The sequence below is a fragment of the Bufo gargarizans genome, chromosome 1, assembly GCF_014858855.1.
Source record: "Bufo gargarizans isolate SCDJY-AF-19 chromosome 1, ASM1485885v1, whole genome shotgun sequence".
In the NCBI taxonomy this organism is placed as follows: domain Eukaryota; kingdom Metazoa; phylum Chordata; class Amphibia; order Anura; family Bufonidae; genus Bufo; species Bufo gargarizans.
Genome location: NC_058080.1, coordinates 256089511 through 256093669, shown reverse-complemented (window position 1 = coordinate 256093669; position 4159 = coordinate 256089511). Strand labels below are relative to the sequence as shown.

The window sequence follows — 4159 nt, the reverse complement described above, 5'->3', positions numbered from 1 at the left end:
TACAACTAAGATCCCCTGTACTACTGTGCAGCCAAACTCGATTTGTGGCTGCAACTGGCCGAGTTTGGCTTGGACAAGCTTTCCTGCCCGGCCAGTAGTTTGGCATCAGAGCGGGTGTTTAGTGCGGCGGGGGGCCATAATTACCTTTAGGAGAACTCACCTTTCCACCCAAAATGTGGAGAAACTGACCTTTGCGAAAATGAATCAGGCGTGGATCAGCCAGGATCTACACACACCAGTGCCTGATGCATCAGAATAGATCATCTATGGTGCCATACCTAAAATTTGTCAGAAAAAAAGCCTATTTCTTCTGGATACCTGCTTCAGCTACTATTCTGATGCTGCCACCCAACTGATGCCACACACCTGCTGCCAGGTGATTCTACTGCCACCCACAATCTTCAGCTGGTCTTGGTATTGACCCTGACCTCCCCACTCTGTCACTGGACCGCTCTGTGGTCTCCTAATGCTGCTGCCACCTCACCACTCTGTGGTCTCCTCATGCTGTTGTCACCTCACCACTCTGTGGTCACCTCATGCTGCTGCCACCTCACCACTCTGTGACTGGGCCACTGTGTTGGAGAATCATGCGATTCCTCATGCAATTCCTCATGCAATTCCTCATGATATTCCCACACTCACTACTCTCTGATTGGGCCACTGTGATGACGACTGATACGATTCCTCATGCGATTGCTCATGCGATTCCTACCCTCACCACTCTGTGACTGAGCCACTGTGTTGACGACACATGCGATTTCTCATGCAATTTCCCCCCTCGCCACTCTGTGACTGGGCCACTGTGTTGACGACTCATGTGATTCCTCATGAGATTCCCCACCTCACCACTCTGTTGACCCCTCATGCTGTTACCACCTCACCACTCGGTCATGGTGGCAGTACTTGCTTCAGCGTGTAACAGAACAGGTTCTTTGAAAATCTATGTGGAATCAGCTGACGACGGTGTAAAAGGAGTGCGCTTCTTCTGGGCGCTAACATTGACCTGTAAGGCTGAGTTCACACTTGAGTTATTTGGTCAGTTTTGGCCTCGTAACTGACCAAATAAGTGAAGTGTGAAGTGATTCTAACAGTAATACCTATCATTTTCATGTCATACTGACTCACAGTACTGTTTCACTAGCACAGCGGACTCCCTATGCATGTTTCTGCAATGCACAGTGTTCTACACTACTATGCAGGCTCTCAGCAGCCAGGAAATAGCTGATTTTTAACGTGATTCATCACAAATAAATTCAGATCGAATAGAATCTATTTGGAAAATTTGACGAACTGACCGAATTGTATTTTTGAGAAATTCGCTCATCTCTAATAATAAATACTGTGATGTCACAGTGCACAAAACAAACTGTGATGCCATAGTACTGAGATAATAAACACTGTGATGTCACAGTGCAGAGAATAAACAGTCATGCCAAAGTACTGAGATAATAAACACTGTGATGTCACAGTGCAGAGAATAAACAGTAATGCCATAGTACTGAGATAATAAACACTGTGATGTCACAGTGCAGAGAATAAACAGTGAGGCCAAAGTACTGAGATAATAAACACTGTGATGTCACAGGGCAGAGAATAAACAGTGATGTCATAGTACTGAGATAATAAACACTGTGATGTCACAGTGCAGAGAATAAACAGTGATGCCATAGTACTGAGATAATAAACACTGTGATGTTACAGTACACAGATAATAAACAGTGATGCCATAGTACACTGTGATCAGGGCCGTAATTCCAATTAAGATTATAGTGGTGGAGCTCCGCACACTAGGTTGGCTGGTGCCAGCAAAGACTTGGTAGTCGTAATCAGAGCAGAGAAGATTGCGGCACACAGGAACTTCTTTTGCAATTTTATACCATTTATTAGTTTGACATCATTATATATAAATCATGATCCAGTTACATTGTGCAATATCATAGCCACTTTTGATAATCGTGCTGACCGGATATTTCGATCCCAAATGGACCTTCTTCAGTGTTCTAGTTATCTATGGTATAATGATAATATAGATGATCCCATTAGAAACCAGACATACATTATCAAAATATGGTGTGGGATAGCATAGAAATAAACACTTAAAGGCATTTTCATCTAGAACTAAAGCATGTTAATCAGATAGTGATGAGAAATGCCTAGAGTAAAAAGAAGTGTGGATACCCCAATGTTAAGAAATGAAGAGTAAAGGGTGAGGAGGTAAATGGTTAATTAAAGAGAGAGCAAGATTGCTAGGGGAAGTCAGCAGACATATATAGGCAAATATAGAAACATATATAGAATCATATATAGAATTATATCCGGAGATGGATTGTGTCCCAAAAGTATTACCTGGTACTAGTAGCTGGGGTGTATGGCACGCTGGATCACAGGACACTCGCCTGTGAGCACGGTGGTTTTATACTGTATGGGCTGCTTGGAGTGACGATCAAGTGATCGGAGTGTCACGTGACGCGGGAGGCGCGGACTTGCATTCCACCACCGCATCACGTGACCCCGGAAGCCGCGATCTGCATTCCACTGGTATTGCCTCTAGTTTGAAGGGGGAAGGAGAGACTGTAATACATATATGGTGGTATATTTAGTAGAACTACACCTTATGGTGAATAGTGGTACTGAAGGGGATACAAACAAAGTGGGATATACGCAATGTGTGTATCCAAATGTCATGAAAGGTTAACTTACATATATGTTAGGGTGGGTTCACACTAGCGTTATGGAGTTCGTTATGGCTTTCCATTATAACAGGGTTATAACGGAACATAACGGAATCCATATGACGGAATGCAAAACTAAAGCCTTTAAGAGGCATTCCGTATTGCTCCGTCCTAATAGAAGTCTATGGGAAAGCATAACGGATCTGTCTGGGTCCCGTTATGCAAGACGGAAAACAAAGTCCTGTCGACATTTTGATTCCCATAGACCTCTATTCGGATGGAGAGCAAACGGAATGCCTTTTAAAGGCGTCCATTTTGCATTCCGTCATAATGCAAGTCTGTGGGCAGCAAAACGGATCCGCCCTTCCGTCTTATGGATTCCGTTATGTTCCGTTATAACCCTGTTATAACAGAAAGCCATAACGGACTCCATAATGCTAGTGTGAACCCCCCTTTAGCAGTAGTCTGTGCAATATGTGTAAAAGAATGTACCCACATTATGTGATTGGTACATACCAGGTTGCCACATTGTATGTAAAGCAAGGATAAGTGAGGATATTAAGAAACTAGATTTTATGGGTATTATCTAACAATAAAGAAGGAGAAGATAAGAAGAAATTAAAGGACAAAACTGAAAATAAAAAATAGATAATAAAAATAAAAGGAGAGGTAAATTCACCTTTTATTTTTATCATCTCTTTTTTTAGAATTTTACTAACACCGTAATTATTATTATAGATAAACCATTGTTCACATCAAAGGCACTTGGTTATAGAGGAGGGGGGAGGGGAAGGGATGGTAAGAGGTAAGTATAGGGAGGGGAGGGAGGGGAAGGGGAAAAAAAAGGGGGGTCTCACCCTCACCAGATGCGACAAGAAATTCAACGGGTCTGAAAGAAAAATAAAGTATGTGTTAGAATCCCAACATCATGGAAAGAACAACCAATGTATACATTCAGTTCGTACATTTATAAAAAAAAAGTCGCATTTATGGTTGACACTATTAGGAGACAAAGTTCCAAGCTTGTGAATCCACTGGGCCTCTCTCTGTTTCAAAAGCAATGTCCGATTACCACCCCGTCTGGTACACTACGAAGCTGGAATCGCATGTAAAGAATTCTTTGACGCGAAAGAGTCGTCCTGTGCGTGGGTGGGTGACGTATTCGCCTTTAATGACACTTGAGCATTGAGCACAGTTTAGGCAGGGAAATGTTCCCTGTCGCTGGCTTCGTAGGAATAATTGTCTGGGCACTTTGACAAAGCTACCTACATCAGCTTTGACGAGTTTGTCTCTGATGTTCTGGGGTCAAGGAGAATTTGTGGATAGCCCCTGGTAAGGAATTATTGTCATATCATTAAGTCTTTCTTTCTTTATGTCATGATCTGACACAATACGGTTGACTCGTGAGTATTGTGATCTGGGTAAAGATTTTTTAGTCGCTCTAGGGTGGCAGCTTCTGTAATGGAGCAGGCTATTTTGGTCGGTGG

At 42.8% G+C, this 4159-nt stretch overlaps 1 long non-coding RNA gene across 1 annotated transcript; it reads right to left on the bottom strand.

Annotated features, from left to right (window-relative positions):
* Positions 1-1870: 1870 nt before the first annotated feature.
* On the bottom strand, positions 1871-3563 carry LOC122925416. The gene is made up of 3 exons (XR_006387626.1): positions 3530-3563; positions 2347-2547; positions 1871-2008 (listed from the first exon to the last, which is right to left on the bottom strand). It is a non-coding gene; the product is annotated as an uncharacterized LOC122925416 (long non-coding RNA).
* Between the last annotated feature and the right edge of the window lie 596 nt (positions 3564-4159).